We start from the raw sequence: 10099 nt of genomic DNA, 5'->3' as shown, positions 1-10099 counted from the left end.
TGGATCGGGGTCGGAGGAGGAGGTCACCGCGACGCCCCGACGCCACCTCATCCGCATCGTGCTCGCCGCCCCAAGGCCAACTCGCCGGAGCCACCGCCATCGACGTGCTCCTTCGCCCCCTTGCCTCTCCATCTCCTCCTCGTCAGCCGACATCGAGCCCACTGCCATCCCCCTGCAGCTCCCATGTGAGGAACCCCCTCCTGTACTCCCTCTCCTCCCTGTGCGCGCCTCCCGCTCGCGCCCTGGACGCCTTGCGTGCCCCTGGCCGCGCTCACCCGCCTAAGGCCGCTCGCCTCTGCCTGTTGTTCGCCGTGACCGCACCCTATGCGCGCACGCGCCCGTCCCCGACTCCCCGTGCCGTCTGCGCCACCCCGCGCGTTCGTCACGCCCGCGGTGGGGTCTCCCTCGCGCGCCCTGCCACACATGCGTCGCCTACTCCCCCGCCGGCCTCGCTCTGCAGCTCCTTCGCTGCCTGGCCACGCCCGGCGCCCTCCCCCGCCTCCTGGATGCGCCCCGCGCTCGCCGTCAACGGCCACGACCGCCGCCAAAGCCCCTTGCTGCCCCGTGCCTCCCGCTCGCCGGTCCGGTCCCCGCCACCGGCCGCGCCCTTTGCCTTCGGCGCCCCACTAGCCTCGCCCCGCGGTTAGTCTGGGCGAGCTCCCTGTCGGGCAGGCTGGCGCCCATCGCCCAGCACGCCCCTGCACCCGTAACCGCAAGCCTGGTGCCCGCTAAGGCCCCATGGGCCTATGGCAAACGGGCCCCATCCCAGAACGTTTTTATAAAAAGAAAAAGGAAATAAAATAAAATGAATTAATAAAATTATTAATTAATTAATTAATTAATTAGTGAATTATTTAAGTTAATTAATTCTGATTAGTTAATCTAATTAACTAGTGAGTTCAATTAAACAATAATTAGATTAGCTAAATCCTAATTAAACTAAATAGAGTATGACAAGTGGGTCCCACACATCAGATTGACCCAGTCAACTCCCTATTGACTGCTGACGTCATGCTGACGTCAGCATGCACTATTCTGGATAATGTTAGAATTAAATAGTTAAATAAATTCTAAAAATGATTAAAACTTTAGAAAATCATATAAAATAAACCGTAGCTCAGATGAAAATATTTTCAACATGAAAGTTGCTCAGAACGACGAGACGAACCTGGATACGTAGCCCGTTCATCCACCACACACCCCTAACATATCAAACCCGCAACTTTCCCCCTCCGGTTCATTTGTCAGAAAACACGAAACACCGGGAATAGTTTCCGGATGTTTTCCCCCCTTCACCGGTATCACCTACTACCGCGTTAGGGCACACGGAACACCACGTATTGCCTTGTTATATTTTGTGATGCTTTGTTTGCTCTGTATTCATTATTTCTTCCCCCTCTTCTCTCCGGTAGACTACGAGACCGACGCTGCTGCTGACCAGTTCGACTACGGAGTTGACGACCCCTCTCTCTTGCCAGAGCAACCAGGCAAGCCCCCCCTTTGATCACCAGATATCGCCTACTCTTCTCTATACTGCTTGCATTAGAGTAGTGTAGCATGTTACTGCTTTCCGTTAATCCTATTCTGATGCATAGCCTGTCATTGCTGCTACAGTCATTGATACCTTACCCGCAATCCTAAATGCTTAGTATAGGATGCTAGTGTTCCATCAGTGGCCCTACACTCTTGTCCGTCTGCCATGCTATACTACTGGGCTGTGATCACTTCGGGAGGTGATCACGGGCATATACTATATACTTTACACTGTTACATTACCTGTGATACTGTTCGGAGTTGGGGGCTGAAGGGGCAGGTGGCTCCATCCCAGTACAGGTGGGCCTGGGTTCCCGACGGCCCCCGACTGTTACTTGTGGCGGAGCGACAGGGCAGGTTGAGACCACCTTGGAGACAGGTGGGCCTGGCCCTGTTCGGCGTTCGCGGATATTTAACACGCTTAACGAGATCTTGGTATTTGATCTGAGTTGGCTACGAGCCTATACGCACTAACCATCTACGCGGGAGTAGTTATGGGTATCCCGGCGTCGTGGTATCAGCCGAATAGCCGTGATCTTCGGTAACAGGACGACTTGGAGTTGTACCTTGACCTTATGACAACTAGAACCGGATACTTAATAAAACACACCCTTCCAAGTTCCACAGACAACCCGGTGATCGCTTTTCCACAGGGCGACGAGGGGAGGATCACCGGGTAGGATTATGCTATTGCGATGCTACTGGAGATGCTACTTGGAGATGCTACTTGGAGATGCTACTTGGAGGACTTCAATCTACTCTCTTCTACATGCTGCAAGACGGAGGCTGCCAGAAGCGTAGTCTTCGATAGGACTAGCTATCCCCCCTCTTATTCTGGCATTCTGCAGTTCAGTCCACTGATATGGCCCTTTACACATATCCCCATGCATATGTAGTGTAGCTCCTTGCTTGCGAGTACTTTGGATGAGTACTCACGGTTGCTTTTCTCCCTCTTTTCCCCCTTTTCCCTTTTTCCTGGTTGGCGCAACCAGATGCTGGAGCCCTGGAGCCAGACGCCACCGTCGACGACGACCCCTACTACACCGGAGGTGCCTACTACTACGTGCAGCCCGCTGACGACGACCAGGAGTAGTTAGGAGGATCCCAGGCAGGAGGCCTGCGCCTCTTTCGATCTGTATCCCAGTTTGTGCTAGCCTTCTTAAGGCAACTTGTTTAACTTATGTCTGTACTCAGATATTATTGCTTCCGCTGACTCGTCTATGATCGAGCTCTTGTATTCGAGCCCTCGAGGCCCCTGGCTTGTAATATGATGCTTGTATGACTATTTTATGTTTTAGAGTTGTGTTGTGATATCTTCCCGTGAGTCCCTGATCTTGATCGTACACATTTGTGTGCATGATTAGTGTACGATTGAATCGGGGGCGTCACAGAAATCGAGTTCAACTTCCTCCTCTCCACGCAGGTGCAGACCTTCAAATCTATCCTCAAGACTTGCGGGAGGTCCCCAAGCATGGTACTCCCCCTCTGCTCCCTCCTGCCCCTGGCTTCCACCTCCACTCCCTGCGGCCCCCTTCTTACCACCGTCTCCTAGGTGGTTCTCCTCTTCGACCACAGGGCCGGACTGCGCCGCCATTCTCTCCTTGTCTTCCTTCGCACCCCCACTTCCTCCCCCTGTCGCCGATGGTTCCGCCATACGAGCTCACCCCGCGCCTCCTTGGGCCCTCGGAGACTCCCGCTCTACCGGGGAGAGCCGGCAGAACGCGAGGAAATGGTGGACTCCGGCGAACTAATCGCCGGAGGAAACGGTGGACTCCGCCGCCACCGCCACCCGCTAGGTCGTGGACGCCGACGGAAAGCAGAGTCAGTTCCCCGGTGGTTGTACGAACGAAGCTGCGCGAGTTTGGTCGCTGGTTCGATTTTCTGTGAGCGCGCCCGTTTTTTGCGTACAAAAATGCAGAGTGATGGGCCAGCGCAGCGCTAAATAGGAAACGCCCACCAGCTGGGCTGCAGTTCTAAAAAATAGTTCTAAAATAAAGCAGCTGGGCTGCAAGCGTGCTGTAGCGAGAAGCCAGCGCTGCTACCGAACGAAATCCCAGCCAAGCCCAGACGCTGAATCTGTGAAGTTCTTGAGAAATTGTAGGACATCAGAACAGGGTTCAGGAACTGTATGTCAGGGCACGTAAAAAAGGGATTTCTTTTTCCTTTTCAAACAAATTAGTGTATTTGGGTCTCAAAAATGCTCTTTTAAAAAAATGTTCATGAATTTTGGATAATATTCATGAATATGAAAATATGTTCACAAATTCAAAAAATGTTCATGAATAAGAAACATGTTCATTTGGTTAAGAAAAATCACAAATTTGAAAAATGTTTGAGAATTAAAAAAACGCAAAATTAAAAACTGTTCATGAATTTTAATTGTCACAAATTTAAAGACACACATAATTTTTTTTACAAAATATACGATAGACCTTTTAACATACATGGCGAAGATCTTTCAAGACGAGGTGAATATTTTCTTTCAAAATACATGATGAAGACTTTATAAATACATGATGATTTTCTTAAAACACAGTGAAAATTTTATAAGTTGCATGGTGGAGAAAATAATCAAAAAAATAAAATAATCAAATTTGTATGTTGAGGGTGGACATGCAACCGGGTCGGGGTGAGTTGTGTGTCGGTGGTGGACATGCAACTGGGTCGGGAATAGTTGTGTATCGAGGGTGCACATGCAACTAGGTTGATTGAGTTTTGAGTCAAGGGTGACAACTCGGTCAAGACAAGTTGCGTGTCGAGGATGGAATTGCAACTGACACAAAAAATGGGTTGGCCCCCTAGATGTGTACCAAGGGTGGAGTTACGATTGTGGCAAAATTGGTCGGGCCCCTAGTTGCGTATTAAGGATGTAATGGCAACTAGAAGAAAAAGGCGGGCCCCCAAGTGCATCTAGGGGTGTAGTTGGACTTGCAACTAAGACAAAATTGGGTTGGGCCTCAGTTGGGTGTCGAGGGTGGACATACAACTGGGATAGGAAGGAAGACGCCCCCCACCAACTGCATGTCAAGGGTGGAGTTGTAACTCAGGCAAAATGATTGGCCTCCCATGACGGTGTCATACACTGGGGGTGGCTTACCGAGGGGAGCCTGATAGAAGACCTGCCAGAGGGCCCATGAGGCCTGCTACTTCTTGAGCTTGCGTTGATTTTTTTTCTTGAAGAGGAAAGGGTGATGCAGCAAAGTAGAGATAAGTATTTCCCTCGGTTAAGAACCAATGTATCAATCCAGTAGGAGGAACACACAAGTCCCCAATAAATGCACCTGCACAAATTAACAAACACTTGCACACAACGTGAAAAAGGGATTGTCAATCCTTCACGGTCACTAGCAAGGGTGAGATCTGATAGCGATTGATATAAAAGATAAGTAAAAGTGTAGAATAAAGTAAAGATAAATAAATTACAACAAGGTATTCTTAGGTTTGGGGTTTTATAGATCTAAAAGTAATATGATAAAAATAGACCCGGGGGCCATAGGTTTCGCTATAGGCTTCTCTCTTGAAAGAAATATACGATGGGTAAACAAATTACTGTTGAGCAATTGATAGAAAAGCACATAGTTATGACGATATCCAAGACAATGATCATGAATATAGACATCACGTCCGTGACAAGTAGACCAACTCCTGACTGCATCTACTACTATTACTCCACACATCGACCGCTATCCATCATGCATCTAGTGTATTAAGTTAACAAGAACGGAGTAACACCTCAAGCAAGATGACATGATGTAGAGGAATAGATCAAAATGACATGGTAAAAAATCATATTTTATCCTTAATGGCAACAATACAAATACGTGCCTCGCTACCCCTACTATCACTGGGTGAGGACACCGCAAGATTGACCCCATCACAAAGCACCTCTCTCGTTGCAAGAAAGATCAATCTAGTTGGCCAAACCAAATCAATAGATCTGAGAGAAATATAAAGTTATTTTAATCATGCATAAAGGAGTTCAGAGAAGACTCAATAATATTCATAGATAATCTGATCATAAATCCATAATTCATCGGATCTCAACAAACACACCGTAAAAGAGATTACATCAAATAGAAATCCAAGAACATCGGGGAGAACATTGGATCGAAGTTCAAAGAGAGATAGAGAGAAGAAGCAATCTAGCTACTAGCAATGGACCCGTAGGTCTGTGGTAAACTACTCACACATCATAGAAAGGGCGGCAAGGTTGGTGTAGAGGCCCTCCGTGATCGAATCCCTCTCCGGAAGAGTGGCAGAAAAGGCCCCAAGATGGGATCTCACTGTTGGGGAACGTAGCATGCAATTCCAAAAAATATCCTACGCTCACGCAAGATCTATCTAGGAGATGCATAGCAATGAGAGGGGGAGAGTGTGTCTACATACCCTCGTAGACCGAAAGCGGAAGCGTTTGACAACGCGGTTGATGTAGTCGAACTTCTTCTTGTTCCGACCGATCAAGCACCGAACGTATGTCACCTCCGAGTTCTGCACATGGTCAGCTAAATGACGTCCCTCGAACTCTTGATCCAGCAGAGTGTCGAGGAAGTAGATAAGTTCTGTCAGCACGACGGTGTGGTAACGGTGATGGCGAAGTGATCCACGCAGGGCTTCGCCTAAGCACTATGAGAATATGACTGGAGGCGTAAACTGTTGAGGAGGGCACCGCACATGGCTAACAATAGTTGATATGTGTTCTAGGCGCCCCCTCCCCATGTATAATAGGTGGGAGGGGGAGGGGAACAGCCTAGTCCAATTCGCCCTCCCCCCTTTACCATATTTTCTAGAGGGGGAAGGAAGGAGGAGAGAGGAAGGAAGGAAGGGGGAGGTCGAATCCCTCCTCTTCCTTCTCTCTTCCCCTCTTTCCTTCCTCCTCTAGTTCGGCCCATATGGGGGGCGCAGAAGCTCCTGCTGGCCGTTGTGTTTCCCCTCTTGGCCCATTAGGCCCATATCTTTGATGGGGGGTGCCCGGAACCCCTTCCGGTGACCCGATATGTACCCGATGCCCTACGAAACACTTCCGATGTCCGAATACTATCGTTCTATATATCAATCTTTACTTCTCGACCATTCTGAGACTCCTCGTCATGTTCGTGATCTCATCCGAGACTCCGGACAACATTCGGTCACCAAATCACATAACTCATATAATACAAAATTGTCATCAAACGTTAAGCGTGCAGACCCTACGGGTTCAAGAACTATGTGGACATAACCGAGACACCTCTCCGGTCAATAACCAATAGCGGAATTTGGATGCTAATATTGGCTCCTACATGTTCTATGAAGATCTTTATCGATCGAACTGTAATGACAACATACGTTATTCCCTTTGTCATCGGTATGTTACTTGCCCGAGATTCGATCGTCGGTATCTTCATACCTAGTTCAATCTCGTTACCGGAAAGTCTCTTTACTCATTCCGTAATACATCATCCTGCAACTAACTCATTAGTCACTTTGCTTGCAAGGCTTCTTATGATGTGTATTACCGAGAGGGCCCAGAGATACCTCTCCGATACTCGGAGTGGCAAATCCTAATCTTGATCTATGCCAACCCAACAAACACCTATAGAGATAACTGTAGAGAATCTTTATAATCACCCAGTTACGTTGTGACGTTTGATAGCACACAAGGTATTCCTCCGGTATCCGGGAGTTGCATAATCCCATAATCAAAGGAACATGTATATGACATGAAGAAAGCAATAGCAATAAAACTGAACGATCAATATGCTATGCTAACGGATGGGTCTTGTCCATCACATCATTCTCCTAATGATGTGATCTCGTTCATCAAATGACAACACATGTCTATGGTTAGGAAACTTAATCATCTTTGATTAACGAGCTAGTCTAGTAGAGGCTTACTAGGGACACGGTGTTTTGTCTATGTATCCACACATGTATCAAGTTTCTGGTTACAATTCTAGCATGAATAATAAACATTGACCATGATATAAGGAAATATAAAATAACAACTTTATTATTGCCTCCAGGGCATATTTCCTTCACTCACGAGAACAAAAGCTTGCGGCTGCGGAAAAGTATTTCTGATGTGCCCTCTGGTATACGGAGAATATTTGGATATTTATGATGCTGGAATTAGGGTTAGGGGAGTACCGAGGGGCCCACAAGCTTGGGGTGCGTCCTGTGAGCTTGTGGCCCTCTCGTGGCTCCTCTAGCCTCCTCCCGATGCTTCGTGGTTGTCTTCTGGTCCAAGAAAAATCCTCAAAAAGTTTCGTTCCGTTTGGACTCCGTTTGCTATTGATTTTCTGTAAAAGATAAAAAATAAGGAAAAAACAGCAACTGGCACTAGGCACTAGGTTAATAGGTTAGTCCCAAACGATGATATAAAATAGCATATTAATGCATATGAAAACATCCAAGATGGATAATATAATAGCATGGAACAATAAAAAATATAGATACATTGGAGACGTATCAAGGCCCAACGACAAAATGGAGACCAAAGGGGAAGATAAGCCCTTGGCGATCATCTTGACTCCCAAGTTGGTGGTGGCGGCACCTGGATCGCATCTTTTTGTGTAAAAGCCTAGCCTCCGGCGTGTATATGAGGGGAGGCTAGAGGACTCTCATTCCTATGTACTTAGATAGACCAACTCTTGGTAGCCATCTCATCTACACCATTGTAACCCCTCGCACAAGATATCCCTCCACCATAAATAACAAACACGAGCAGGATATATGGTATTACTCACCGGAGGCTTGCACCTGGGTAAATTCCCCCATGCGACCTTCGAACTAAGACTTCCAACTACACAAGACCCCTACCGAGGGATCTCACAGTTTTCTACACCGTCACCCTAGTTATGTGTCGAGGGTGGACTTGTAATTTAGACAAAAAGGGACAGGGCCTAGTTGTGTAGTGAGCGTGGACTTGTGATTGGGAAAAAAGGCGAGGGCCCCAATTGCATGTCGGGGGTGGAGTTGTAACTTGGGACAAAATTGGCCGGATCCCCAATTGTGTATTGAGAGTGGACTTGCAACTCAGAAAGAGAAAAAGGCAGCCCCCAATTGCACGTCAGGTTGTAGTTTGACTTGCAACTAGGACAAAAATGGGTTCGGTCCAACTTATGTGTCGAGGGTGGAGTTGCGACTGAGACAAGAAAAAAAAGATGAGACCCCCAATTGCATGTCGAGGATGGAGTTGCAATTGAGACAAAAATGATTGATCGTCCAATTGCGTGACGAGGGTGTACTTACAAATGAGACAAAAAATGGTCGGGCTTGGTTGCGTATTGATGCTGGTGTGATGTGGCGAACTCTAAGTTTGCCTTGGTGCTAGCTAGCTTTGTCCTGCCATGTCAACCTCTCTCTTTTGCTTGCGGTGTCATGTACTCCCTTCATCCGGGTTTATTAGGCACCCCTTTCATTTTGCGCCAAAGTTTGACCATGAATTTAATTAATAAAATATGAATTATATGTCACAAAAAGTTCTCGATAAGAAACCTCTTTCAAATACAAATCCAACAATATACTCTGTGTGGCATATAATTTGTATATTTTTAGTTAAACACATAACCAACCAATGGTTTTCAACCCGGTTTCCCACATAAACCATGTCAATCTCTTCTGGAACTCAGATCAACGAGAGAATTGACTATTTATTATTAAGTTCGTTGGAATTTGATTATAACTATAAAGTTATTTTTTTCTTGACAAAACGTTAACCAGGGACTAGAGCGTAAGAGATGATTAGTGCTAGGGGGAAATTGAAAAAGAGCCCACCTACATGTACACAGGTAGTATACGCATCGATCGCTACAAACAGATACTGATCAATCGTTCCAACACAAACAAAAACATGGTGCCCAGTGCTACATGATTCGATCCTATTTTACGTGCAACGATTTTCATTTTTTTTTTACTTTTGACAATTGATCCTACGTGCTACGTGCTACGATCCTAGTACGTTGCATCAAAACTATAGCAAAATACTCTATGCAGATTAGATCATCATGCTGGCATACTGCTATAAGTATTTGTGAGCGGCTTAGCCGGACTTGTGATTACGAGTACTACAAAGTATATGGAGAGATTAGCATATTATAAGTACTAGTCGGACTTGTGAGCGGCTAGCGGCATATACTATCAAGTACGATTGAGTACTTAGAGCATCTTCAGCCTTTGTGCGCCTTCAGAAATGTTTTTTGCGTCGGATCAAGATCTGCCTGCGCTAATTTTTCTCCTGGGACGGGATTTTTCCCAGTAGTTGAGCCCCCAGCCACTTCCTCCTCCACTTCTTGTCGTCTTCTTCGTCGCCACGGCCAGTGCCTCACGCTCCTCCTCCTCCTCCTCCTGGCAGGCGCTCTCTCCTCCCTTCTCGTCCGCGACTCCACCGGCAGCATGAATGGGGACACGGACACGCCAGGCTGGAGATGCTCCGAGCCAGGGTCGAGGAGGAGCTCGTCCGCACGCGCCCGCCTCCGCTCGAGCCGCCGCCGCGTCCGCCCCGAGCCTGGCTCGGGGGAGCTCGTCTGCGCGCTCCCGCCGCCTCAGCTGCCGCGAACGCCACCAGCCACAGGCACACTCGCCGACGCAC

This window comes from Triticum dicoccoides, chromosome 2B, assembly GCF_002162155.2.
Source record: "Triticum dicoccoides isolate Atlit2015 ecotype Zavitan chromosome 2B, WEW_v2.0, whole genome shotgun sequence".
In the NCBI taxonomy this organism is placed as follows: Eukaryota; Viridiplantae; Streptophyta; class Magnoliopsida; order Poales; family Poaceae; genus Triticum; species Triticum dicoccoides.
This window is presented reverse-complemented; position numbering follows the sequence as displayed.